The sequence below is a fragment of the Artemia sp. Qi Xiang Cuo genome, chromosome 18 (genome assembly GCF_049724085.1).
Source record: "Artemia sp. Qi Xiang Cuo chromosome 18, ASM4972408v1, whole genome shotgun sequence".
Taxonomy (NCBI): Eukaryota; Metazoa; Arthropoda; class Branchiopoda; order Anostraca; family Artemiidae; genus Artemia; species Artemia sp. Qi Xiang Cuo.
This window is the reverse complement of record NC_142811.1, coordinates 38344018-38357834: the sequence shown is the minus strand read 5'-3', so window position 1 is coordinate 38357834 and position 13817 is coordinate 38344018. Positions and strand designations below refer to the sequence as shown.

Below are 13817 nucleotides of genomic sequence, written 5' to 3'. Positions count from 1 at the left end.
ATAAAGTAAAAAGGCTGGTGAATAAAGTATAAAAAGTTAAGTGTATATAGCTAGTGTATAAACTAGTATATATATGCATGCCTCTCCTAGCTATGTTTATCACTGTCTAGAAGCTCATCTAGAAGATTCTAAACAATTTCTTAGCCATTTATTTTTATTAATTTATTTTTCAATTTGATTTGTCTAATAAAAATAAAAGTCAATTGATAATAGTGATGACTACCTTTTTATTTTTCAATCACTTCTACTTACTTGCATTTTTGCTCAGTTAAGTTTAAGAAAAACAAAATTTAATGAGCTGCAGACAAAACTTGTCAGATAGCACTTCAATTTTTCAGGTAAATTTATGAGGGTCAAGCACCCTTTTGGGGAACCTATTTCTGAGTATCATACCCTAAAGTGATAGGTGGCAATATTTGCACTGATGATGCAAATTATCATTGAATGTTTCAGGTTTTATATCATTTTGTTACAACTTTTGGTAGGTTTGAAGTCCTTTGTGGTCTTTTCAGGTGACTGCCATTTCCCATACTGATGAGTTCTACATTGGTGCAACTGAACATCACAGTAGAATACTGTTTTTGCATGATTGAGAACTTTAAAATCCCTAGTACATACCCTCTTTAATAGTATACATTTCTTAAGTCTTAAAAGACTTTTAGTCACAATAACTTAATTTAAAGATAACATCATTCTTTTACTGACAATTATCTGGTATTTTATGTTGTCACTATCCTATGGTGCACATCATGCAGCTCAGGATCTTTTTATTTTGTACTAAGTTTAGGCTAGTACCAAGTTTAAAAAAGAGGCATCCTTTATGAGAAACAACCAGCAAAGATGTCTAAAGGACAACATGCTATATTTTTGTCATTTAAGAGAAAATCATGCTCCCTTAGACTGTACCCTGAAAAATAAACTTTTACCAAACATGTGTATAGAGATTACTGCCTGATGAGGAAAGAGTTGACAGGGCATGATTGATCCTTTATCACTGAGAATTGTACTGCTTGATGTCTCAGTTGCTGCTGTAAATTGAGCTCAAAAACCCAAAACACAACCATTTATGACCAAAGAATTAAAGAAAGCAAGAAATAAAAAAGAAAAAAGCATTAAAGACTATATAAACAGAATATATATGATAAGAATCACTATACAAAACATACCAAGGCACAAAATCATGTCAGAAATCTATCCAGAAAGCTATTTGAACAGCATAAGGAGGCTATAGCAGCAAGTCAAATCCAAAATGCTCTTGGAATTATTCATCAAATAGTCTGTAAACCTGGTAGACATTCTGTTACACAACTTAAAGAGAAATACATGTAGTAGTTGACCCAACTACAACTGCTGTAAACAGGCAGTTTACAGTTGTATTTGCTCCACCCAATAATACTCCTCTTCTAGACCCTCCCCCTCCTATACCATCATAGCCTGTGACAGATAAAACACTTAAAAAGTAGTATTTCCAAATATGTGACTAAGCATATATTTTATATACTGACATACTAAAACAATGTATTTAAATACCCAAATACAAGAGAACTAGAACATGTAGAAAATAATATACAAAAAATTTTTAATAGGATAACCACTTGAATTTTAATTAGTCTATACTTTAATAAAAGAAAGACTATCAAGATTATGAATATAAATACCACAACAATCTGTTTCACTCATAATCTAATGTGTTTTTTTTAACTTTCAACACCAATCACTTTTCAATTCTATAATTTTCAATTTCATTTCTCTTGCATGTTAAAATGAAACTTCCAACTTAGAAAAGGGGCTTCACAAGAACAGACTTCCGTCATCAACCAGAGTTCAACCTGTTAACACCTATTTGGTTTATGCCTTTCTGCATTAAACTCAGTTAATTCAGTGACATAGTTGATTAACTGTAACCTTACTTCCGGATTGTGTCATCAGGTGAATTGAACTTTTTAACCCTTTATATTAACCAACCAAATGACTAAAGGACAACCAATTCAGTGACAAAGTTGATTAACTGTGACCTAACTTCCGGATTTTGTCACCAGCCATCAGGTGAATTGAATTTTTTAACCCTTTATATTAATCAACTAAAGGACAACCAAAGGACTTTAAGAGAGTGTGTCCTGAGTGTAGATTAAGGGCAACAATCAATTGCCTGGTATGTAGTACATGCAACTCTTCCATTCATGAGCAATGAGTGGGGATAGAACGTTCCCAGTGGAATAAGAACTGGTTATGTTTGGATTGTTCCTCGAAACAAAACATCACCAAAAATCAAGAATATATCACCCCTAATTCTTCGAAAGCTAATAATACCCCACAACGCCGATTGTCAGGAATAAATTCTTCAAAAGCTAATGATACCCCACGACGCCGATTGTCAGAAATAAATTCTTCCTTAAAAGAAATTTTAGATGATATCAGGTCGTCCCCCCTTGCCCCGACTTGCCAAAGGGATGGTAAAGCTTTCATTGCAGCCCATAGCGAGTGTCAGACTACTCCCCTACCAGTTTTAACCAGTGTTGCCAGACTGATTTTCTGCTAGAAACTAAAGATGCCAGTACCCAGACGGATTTTGAATCTAATTGTGAGCCTTCAAATGATGCCTCCTGCCAGACTAAAAATTTTCCTTATGGCAATTGTGATCCCAGCCCCCTATGTGACCCTTCCCTCCCCTCCCTTTTAGTGCTGAAAAAAAACTCGAGTTCATTACCAACAAAATTTCTACTTTCATTGATCTTAGGGTTAATATAATTAAGAACAAACTTAAGTTTGTGAATACAAATAAAAAAAAAAAACGCCAATTTGAAACCAACTGCAATTCAATCAACAAGCAACAACTCCCAACACATGAATATTAATGAAGCAAGTGTCAACTCCAATATGAATTTAATCGGTCACCTAGTTCCAGAGGTCAGTGACAGCTTAAATGAGAACTCAATCAATATTCCAGATCCAGAGGTCAGTGACAATTTAAGTGTGAACTCAGCCAATATTCCAGATCCAGGGGTCAGTGACAACTTGAGTATTATTAGTAAATCGGTTCCTGAAGCCAAATCAGTGAAGAACTCTATTGCCTGCTGTTTTCACTTGGACAACAAGTGTATAAAAAAAAGTGATTGTACCTTTGTTCACCCTTGTGTGTCTTTTTTAACTACTGGTCACTGTAATGACAATTATTGCTCCCTTTCCCATTCAAAACCCTGTCATAAATTTCAAAGTGCCCTTTGTTATGAAACTAAGTGCATGTTATTACATTTGAAAAACAGGGATTATTGTGCTATAGCCAGGTGCAGTAAAATTTTTAATAGTAAAATAGTTACAAGTAATCAATCAACCCAAAAGCAGAGCCCCCTTCATTCAATTAGTAAAATTAGCTCACCAGCACATACTCTTCCTTTTTTATCCCAAATCCACCCTGCTCACTCAAAAAATTTCAACCTTTACCACCCAGAAAAAAAACTCCATATTCCCAGCAAAATCCCTTCCCTCTTAACACTCCAGTTAACCCCTCCCAAGTTGAACCTCCTGAAACTACCACCGTCTTATTTCCCTCCCATATTTTCCCGCCTCCAATCCATGCGTTTAATCCCTTGTGCCCACCCTACCAGGGTGACTCAGGTCTGAGACCTTTTGCATTTAATAATTTTCTTGTATTAAATCCTAATTGTTTGCACTTCTCGACAACTGAAAACAAGTTGCACCTTCCTCATCATGCTTCGGCTGTATCCCCGCCCTTCCCTCCACCTCCAAATCCCCAAGGTAAAGCCTTCTCTTACCCTACTTCTCTGCAGCATCATAATATTAAATTGAAACCCCACCCAGGAAATTCTCAAACACTCCAAGTATCCCTGTTGAAATTCCCCAATCGGTTTGTTTTTCCCAAACTGTTAGTTACTAATCCTGAAAGTCTTAATTTTGAAAAGCTTACTGAACTTTAGGTGCTTTCAGAATCAAATCTAATCGATATTATAGCTATTAAGGAAGTACAGTCCCACTTACGGAAGTACAGTCCCACGACCCAGGGTCTCTGCACCTGACAAATTATTCAAAGTTTATTAAAGTCTGTCCTTTAGACCACCCACTTGGAAAAAAAGGTGGTGGTGTTTTGTTCTTTACTAAGAGTAACCTTTACCCAAAGGTTATTCGAGTCCTTAGTTTATCCAAGTACAATGAAATCCTCTGGCTAAGTATTAGACCAAAAGTTCTCCCTTGTCCATTTAATATTATTGCAATAGCTGTTTTCTATTACTCCCCAAATCAAAATATCGAGTCAAAACGTAAATTCATCCAGCAGTTTCAGCCAACTGTTGATTTTGTAAATTCTAAATACCCCAATGCTGGTCTATTTTTAGTTGGTGATGACAATGACATTAAAATGGATTCTTTTTACTGCTCACTTAAAGTAAAGAAGATTGTTAAAATACCAACGACTCGGGGAAATACCTCTCTTGATGTTATTTTAACTAATATGTATAATTTTTACAACCCTCCCTCAGCTCTGCCTCCATTAGGTGGGAGTTATCATCTTTCGATTCTTTTATCCCCCTCCTCAAATATTAATCATTCTTTCTCAAAAACTTATGGCAGTTATCACCCTCTTCAAAATTCTGGTCTTCTTTCTTTTGGTATGTGGCTGAATACTGAAGACTGGTCTGATGTTTATAGTTAAAAAAATATTGATGAGAAAATGGCTTTGTTCCACAAAAAGCTAATTGACAAATATCAAATTTGCTTCCCAGAAAAAAAAATTTAAAAATTGCTCCAGTGACAAACCCTTTATTAACCAAACTATAAAAACACTTATTAGAACTAAATTGAAGCTTTTCTAAAATGGTAAACCAGATGAAGCCAGTAAACTAAGAAAATCAATTAAAAGAGAAATTGGCAAATTGGCAAAATTGTACTACAAAAATAAGGTCAAAGTATTGTTTACTAATAAACCAAAAAACTGGTATCCTGAGGTTAAAAAGCTGTGTGGCAGGAGACTTGAACAGCTTAACTTCAATCTAACTGAGTCCCCTGATATTACTGCCAATAATCTCTATAAATTCCTTGCTTACATTGTCCAGCCTTCCACCACTGTCCAACCAATTATCATCAGGAGCCCTTTCCCCTTCTTTACCCACTGTTTCCCCATCTTAGATAGAAAGAAGAATTCAAAAACTAAGAAAGACAAGTATTTGTCCTTTGGATATCCCCTTTCCTCTTATTAGTGCCTTTGGCAATTTCTTGTCTAAGCCCTTGTCTTTCCTGTTTAACAAGATTGCCAAGTCTGGGCAAATTCCTACAATTTGGAAACAGGGTTTCATAACCCCTTTGAAAAAGAAAAATGGAAAGCCTGGTTTTGAAGGCGTCCGGCCTATTACTCTTACTCATATTTTCTCGAAACTTTATGAAGGATTACTTGCAGATTGCCTAAAGGAAAAAATCCTACCTCTTACTGTCTTGAAACAATTTGGGAACCTAAAATCCACCTCTACTTCCCATTACCTTGTTTCTCTTATTGATCACATCAGGAAAATCCTTGAAAAGCCTTATTCCTGGCTAAATTTAATTTCCATCAACCTTCAGAGAGCATTTGACCTTGTTAACCACAATATTTTAATTGAGAAACTTGCCAACGAGTTCAATATTGATCCCTTACTGGTGAAATTAGTTGCCTCCTTCTTAACAAATAGATCACAAGTTTCAAATACCAAAATAATTATTCAAATCCTCTCCCTGTCCACATCAGCATACCCCAAGGTACTCTCCTAGGTCCCCTCCTTTTTTCAGTAATGATCAACAGCCTTGCAAAGGAATTTCCTGACTGATGGAAATTGGTTGATGACCTAACGGTTGTTAAAACTTGCTTCAGAAATTTAATAAGTGACCCTAGAGTATCCTCAATGAAATTGGAGATGAGGCCTTAGACTTAAACATGACAGTAAACCCCTCTAAGTCCATGATAATGCCCATTTGTTTCCTGAAATCCTCACCCTGTTTTCTTACTCCTATCCCTCCTGAAATTTTTATTTCTTCATTTAAACTACTTGGCGTCACAGTTTCTTCAAATTTAAAGTGGGATATCCACGTTAAAGACATCATTCATAGGGCTGATGCGTCTGTTGCCCTCCTTAATCTCCTAAATAAATTCAGTGTCCCCCCTTCCCACTCCTTAAGAATTTACACGTCTTTTGTCCGCCTGAATCTAGAATATGCTTGTCCAGTTTGGCACCCTGATATCTCTTACAAAGAATCAGAAAAAAACGAATCAATTCAAAAAAGGGCCTTGCGAATAATTTTCAAAGAAGGCAAGGTGCCATACTCTCTGCTCCTAAAAAAAGCTAGTCTGAAAACCCTTGAGCAAAGGAGGGTTTTTGTTGTGCCTCCATTTTGCAAAAAATGCCATAACAAACCATCGGACGGCGAGTATTTTCCCCAAACATCACTCCCCATCAAGATTATGGCCGCCTTGAGCTGTTTCTGAGCCCATCACTGCTTTGTCCCCCACTTGCTGTGTTACTTCCAGATACGAAAGAACTTTTATCCCCTTCATTACAGAAAAAATTAATAAAATGCCTCAATAGTTTCTTTTTTTTCCCTCATTTTTCTTTATTAGTTTATGGTACTGCCCAGGTTCTTGCACTCAGTTGCTTGCCCCCCCCCCTTTCTTGATCAGTTTTTATTGTTTTTAACTTTTTTATTGATTTACTGTAGTTGAATTATTGACACTTTCTTTGTATCCCTTTTAATTTAAATGCATTTATGTCTTGCTCTAAGTTTAGTTTGACCAATTTTTATCTTTTTAATTTTTTAATTGACTTTTTACAGTATTAATTATTGACTTTTAAATGATTGTTCATTATGGTTTTCTCTATTTTGTTGTTGTTCTTTGCATTTCTAGTGTAACCATTTATATTGTCGACTCCAAAGTCCGAATTCGGCCCTTTGTGGGCTTGTGATAGTGATTTTTTTAAATAAATATCTTATCTTCATCTCTTATCTCTGACACAACAATTGACACATTAAATTTATTAGACATTTTTGAAATCATTGTACTAGGAATGAATAGACCAACATCTTTCCTCTTGTCTTTATGAAAACAGAATCTCTGGTTTTAAAGAAGAATCAATGTATTCAGACTTGGTATGATTTGCAGGGTTTTGGTAGAATTACATACAGTTGTAGTTACTGCATCAGTTTAAGTAGAGTTTTTCACTTTGGGAGCCACCTCTGTGTGGAAGAAGCTCTCCTATGGAGAAGGATAATCTTAAAGGCAATAATAGGGCTTTTGAAGGCAGGTGTGTCTAGACATCAGAGAGCTTAAGAAAGAGGCATTCAAAAACTAGTAAACACAGGTTTTGAAATTTTGCTCAGCTCAAGAAACTATTGTTCAATTTTAGTCAAGATAATTTTGGGCCTGTTTCCTTATATAGAGTAGTGTTTTACACTTCAGAAAGGTAGTACTATGAGGGAATTCAAGGGAACTATGATTCTATGATTTCAAGGGAACAACCAAATCTTAAGCATCACAAGCTAAAAAATTGCCCTTTATTTATTGAAATTAAAAAGCAAGTTTTTCAGCTGAACATAAGTACTAACATTAAAGCTGAAAACAAAAAGAAATTATTACATGTATGAAGGGGGGTTGCTTCCTTCTTTAACCCTTGCTCTTTACACCAAAGCTTGACTTCTTTCCCAAGTCTTTTAGAATGACTGCTGAAATACAAGGACCATTTATTTGGAATAGAAAACTTTTTGAAGCACTAAAACTTAAGCATAATGAGCGAGGGGTAGAAGAGGGTAAACCCCCCACTCATATATCAAAAAATTACTGATAGTTTCAAGGTTTAATGTTGCTCCTTACTTTCAGCCAGATTTTTTTTTTAACTATATTTAATTTTGATTGTTTTTCAAGTCATGGCAGAAAAACACCCTTTGACCTCTGTAGAAAATTTCACCCAGAGAATCCTTCCTCACAAAAAATCCTCCTGCAAAACTTCCCCCATGGAAAATTCTGTGGGGATAGATGGAAGGCAGAGACCAAAATATTAGCAGGAACCAAGAGGGATTAGAACACAATTCCTAAATACTAATTTTATATTTATTTGAAGACCCAATGAGAACTAGAAACTAGGCCATTAAAGTGTACTATTTTAGGCATATAACCCCACATCTGCAAAATGATCCACCATCTCTTGTTCATAATTGCTAAAATGTGCTTATACATCATTATTTTATAATCCAAATCAGTTTAGGTTAACAAAGTATGAAAATAAATGTCAGAAATATTTTCCATAATAATATAGGGAGTATTACCCTGCAATAACCACAGTCTAAATGACAGAAGATAAGAAGGGAGGCTTAGTCTAATCTCTAAATGAAGGGAGATGAGAGATTAATTCCTACACCTCCCCATCCCCATGCTATGAAGGCCCATACAGAATTAGACCATTAGGCATTGAAATGTACTCTTTCAGGCATGTGATAATACCCTCCCCCCTACACAATACCCTACCCACCATCCATCTTTCATTTTAGCTGATCCACAATTATATGCCACTCCACATAATTTCTAAGTATTAAGTCAGCATACTTTGTATTTCAAATACAAGAAAAAAATACTTAAAAATACATTTTTAATACTCTACCAGAAACATATTTGAAATGCATAGAAAGCATTTAAAATTTTTAAATACTGCCCAATCACTAATCATAACCCCTATGCCCCTGATTACAGTCAATAGGGTAGAAGTAAAGACATGCCTAAAACGGTTACACCCAAATAAGTCAGTAGGACCTGATGGAGTACACCCAAAACTTCTAAAAGAATTGCATGTTGATCTATTAGGTCCTCTTAATCACCTTATTCAGAAAACTTTCTGATGCAGTTTAAGCCCACTCAGTAGGATATATGCAGTTTAAGCCCACTCAGTAGTAGTAGCCATCAAATAGGTGCGATCTGGAGATCATTGTTCTGTGGCTTAGAGTAGGCACCACTGTGCAATATCAGTCTTGGATAGAGTATACAAGTTGATTGGTTCTGACAAGCAGCATTAGCATCCTAGCTCACCTTCATTATATATACATAAGTTTCATCATGATTTGAAAATCATCAGCCCTGCAAAAACAGCCAAAACTCAAGCCTTATTGCAAGCTGACTTAGACAAACTCTCAGATTCAGCAAAACTGTGGAGGTTAGAACTCAACATTAACAAATGCAGGACAATTCATTTTGGCAGAAAGAATATGGGTAAATTTTTGAAAATTCTATTATTGACTTACAAATAAAGTGAATATATCACTTAATGCCTTTTTTTATGCTCTTTACAAATATAATAATCACTTCTATCGGAAATTCAAACTTAAGCCCTTTTTGAGCTCTTGAAAATGACAAAAATATAAAAATATATAGGATGTAAAAAGGCTTAAAACATTTGTTTTAAACTTACTGTTTCATAATAAATCCTTTTTTTTAATCCACAAGCACTGACTTTCCACAATTAAGTAGGATAAATGAAAATTTTAACACTAAATTTTGCAGGTACTCCTTCAATATACCCACTCTTTTATATATCTCAAACTGAAGACTAAATGAAAAACCCATTTTGACAGGATGATGCAAGACACTGCTGTAGAGAAATACAATGTATAGCATTGTTTTAATTGCATATACAATATTTAAAGTGTTGTTTTTTGGTTGTTTTTTTTTTTTGGGGGGGGGGGGTATCTAGGTTAGGTTTTTATATTTTCGTCATTTTCAATAGCTCAAAAAGGGCTTAAATTTGAATTTCTGATAGAAATGATTATTATATTTGTAAAGACCATAAAAAAGGCATCAAGTGGCATATTCACTTTATTTGTAAGTCAATAATATGATTTGCAAAAAATTTACCAGAATATGAGGGGTCAGTATCACATGTGTGGAATAGATGGTGTTGGACAGATGATTGATTCCTTCCATGCTGAAAGAGACCTGAGTATACTTGTGGATGTAGAATTAAAGTTTGGCCAACATGTTCAGTCAGTTGCCTCTAAAGCTCCAGACCCTGGGAATTATAAAAAGAACATTCCACAGTGGGTCACCAAAGCTATATAAAGGACTAGCTTGACCAAAACTGGAATTTGGTATGTGTGTGGCAACCCTATTAAATAAAGGTGACAAGAAAAAACAAGTGTCCAAAGGCAAGCAACTAAATAAAAATACAGTTGCAAAAGCCTAGACTACCCTTCTTGCCTGGAGAGGGTACAGATTCCTACTCTCCCCTATTGATGGAAGTGTGTGGATGTCATCATGGCATACAAAATACTGTATACTCAGTCCTTGCAACAAAATATGATTGAACCTGACCAGTCAATGAGAACTAGAGGATACACCATGAATTCAGGGTAGCCTATATATTTGCACATTAGGGGGGGGTGTAAATTTTATTTCTGATGTAGCCTAAATGAGAGGTAAGTTTAAACTTTTCCCCTTCCCCCTAATGTGTAAATATAGAAAAATTTTTCTGAGATTTCTCAGTAGGGGCCTCCCCTGGCCACTCAGCGCATCCCCAAGTGGCAGATAGGGGAATGCCCTACAGATATGTAGGGTACCTCCATTGAGTAGGAGGCACAGACCATGGGGGGGCCCAGTCCCTGGTGGTCCTTAATTGAAACTGGGGCACCCTGGCCTGGGGGCTGTAAATTCAGGTGGAGGAGGAAGAAGGCCCCTTGGATGTACACTCAGCAGGGCCCATTGGCATGTGGACACATCCCATTAGTTGCAAACTTTCTCCCAGCAATGGGTTTAACTGCATGGTGAAGCAGAACACCATTGTGGGAGGACCCTCTATAGACTGCCTCTGAAAGGTGGTGGAGAGGAGTGGCTTGCTGCCACCACCCATTTAGCCAAGAAACCACCTCTCTTGAATATCATGAAAAAAGGGCTCAGTATTATGCAAACATCTGCTACCATGTCTGGGGTAACCAACAAACAACCAATTTTAAATGATGATAATGCAATTTTACATGCTACCATGTCCAGGGTAACCAACGAACAACCAACTTTGAATGAGGATAATGTGATTTTACATGCTACAGTGTCTGGGGCAGCCAGCAAACTCCCACCTGGGGCAAAAATCCACATGGTTGTTCCATTCCAACAAAAAACACCCTACACTTTGGCATGCTAAACATCTGAACACTTGCCAGACTGGGAAAATTAGAACAAGTGAGGAAAACCTCTCTGGAGCCTCCCTCTTGTTGTCTGGCCGCAAGGACAGAGTTCATTGAAAAGGTGTGGGATTCTTTGTATCACCAACTGCCAAAAAATACCTAATCTCTTTCACCCCAGTCTCAGAAAGAATAACCCTCTTACAGCTGAAGAGAGTTGCCAAGAATATCTCTATTGTCCAAGTCTATGGCCCAGACTCTGCCAGAAGTGAGGAAGAATGTGATGAATTCTATTTCACACTACAAAGCATCATTCACCAAATCCATAAGAAAGACGTACTGATTGTCATGGGGGACTTTAATGCTATAGTAGGTATGGATAATACTGGTTGGTCTGATATAATGGGGCCTTTTGGTCACAGTAAACTCAATGTAAGAGGCAAACAATTACTGGACTTCTGCCAAGAAAATGAGTTATTTGTAATGAATATAATGTTCAAACACTGCTATTGATGTAGTGACCTGGAGCTCCCCAGATGGTAAAACCAAGAACATGATTGATTGTATGCTGATATTGAAGTGCTGGAAGTCTTTCGTACTAGACACAGTAGCATTACCTGGAGCAGACTTCAACTTTGACCACACTCTCCTGATGTCAAGGTTCAAGCAAAGAATGAGAAAATTGCAAAAAGCAACAAAAATCCCAAGATTCTGGGTGGATCTGCGACAAGATCCCAAAAAAAGGCAGGCCTACACTTCCACTCTATCTGAAAAATTTTGAGAGATCCTGGCAAATCATTGTCCCTTGACCAGTGCTAATGAGAAAGACTCCATGACAGAGCAGGCAACATCAGCAATCATCAAGAGAGCAAATGATGTCTTCAGATGAAAAACTCCCAATGAAAAACCATGGATCACAGATGAGATCATTGCACTATTGAAGGATAAGTGACTTTTTTGTAATAAATCTGACTGCCACAGCCTGGATACTTACAAGCTCCTCAAAAGATGAGTAGAGTGAGAGATCAGAAAGGCACTACATAACCACCTGCAGAAGAAATACAAAGACTGCAAAGTACTGTTCAAGAAGGGAAACAGCAGAGCAGTTTTCAGAATGGTATGTGAGTTAAGCTGGAAAAAAGAGCTGCAAACATCAGTGATCCTGAACAAAGACAGAAATGAGATTAGCAATTCAAAGATGAAACTTGAAAGATGGAAAGAATTCTTTAATAATAAACTGAATCCACCAGTAGCTCCAGACCTTGAAATACTAACCCATTTCCCCATACCTGACCAAGAACTCAGACCACCACCCTCACTCAAGTCAGAAACTGAGTCAGCAATCAAGTTGCTCAAACAAGGAAAAGCCCCTGGCCCAGATGGAGTCACTGCTGAACTCATTAATGTTGGATCAGATGATGTAACTGATCTGTACCATGCCATTGTGTCTGCAGCCTGGGAAACTGGCCATGCACCCTGTCAGTGGTGCAAGGCTGCCACTGTACCTATTCACAAAAAGGGGCCAAAGAAAGAGCATGGAAACTACCAACTGATCAACCTCATGAGCCATCAGTCATGTGTCCTGACAAAAGTCCTACTGCAATGCTTACAAGCTACTACTGCCTTTGCTATTGGAGAATATCAGGCTGGCTTCTGCCCTGGAAGATCCACAATCAATCAGATATTTGTTGTTGAACAACTCATGGAATGATACATCAAATTCAACCAGGAACTCTACTAACTATTTGTTGATTTCTGTCAGGCATTTGACCTGATATGGCACAAAGGACTCTGGCAAATCCTCCTTCACTATGAGATCCCTTATGAGATAATCCAAGTAATCAAGAGTCTGTACAACCAGTTCAGAGGCCAAGTAATAACCATTGATGGGCTGTCAGAAGAGTTCACAACTCTATCAGGACTACTCCAGGGTTGCATCTTATCATCACATCTCTTCAACCTCTTTCTAAATGTCATTCTGTCACTGATGCAGATGGAATATGATGCAATAATAGGAGGGCTGCTGATAGACAATCTTGTCTATGCTGATGATATTGTTGAGCTAGCCAATTCTACACAAGAACTGCAGGCACAAGCTGATAAAATCTACAATACCACAAAGCTGTTTGGGATGGAGATCAATGCCAGCAAGACCAAAGTCATGGTAACTACAAGACATAAACTAGACAACCTGCCCATTATCACCATAGGCAGGAGACAGGTTGAAATGGTTGACCACTTCCTGTACCTTGGTAGCCTACTCTCCTCAGGTAATTGCCATACCTCTGACCTGGAATGTTGACTTGTAGTTGCTAGATCTAGCTCCCGAAGACTAGCCAACCTCTGGAAAAGCAACCACCTAGCCAACAAACTCAAAATGTGCCTATTCAACAGTTTAGTAATCCCCAGTTATTTATGGATGTAAAACATGGACTCTGAAAACCAAAGACAAAAGAAAACTTCTAGCTTTTGAGATGAGATGCCTCCATTGTATTGCTAGAATCAAATACACTGACTGAATCACAAATGTGGAAGTCCACTGAAGGCTTCAGTCTACTGAAACCATTCTAAGTAAAACCAATGAGTAACAACTGCACTGGTTCAGCCATGTCAAGTGAATGGAGCTGAGTGTCTCCCAAAAATTGCCCTTGAAGGATCCCTCCATGGCCTTTGTCCACAAGGCA

The 13817-nt window shown here is 37.2% G+C and overlaps 1 protein-coding gene across 5 annotated transcripts in view; it reads right to left on the bottom strand.

Moving 5' to 3' along the window:
* Window positions 1-13817, bottom strand: part of drn (zinc finger AN1-type doctor no) — a 41565-nt gene that overhangs the window by 25110 nt on the left and 2638 nt on the right. Inside the window, exon 1 of one of the 5 annotated variants that reach the window (XM_089104618.1) lies at window positions 7613-7632. The exons of the other annotated variants lie outside the window; for them this stretch is intronic. The gene's annotated coding sequence lies outside the window, so the exon portion shown is untranslated. Of the gene's footprint in view, window positions 1-7612; window positions 7633-13817 lie in introns of those variants that run through there. 5 annotated transcript variants of the gene reach the window in all.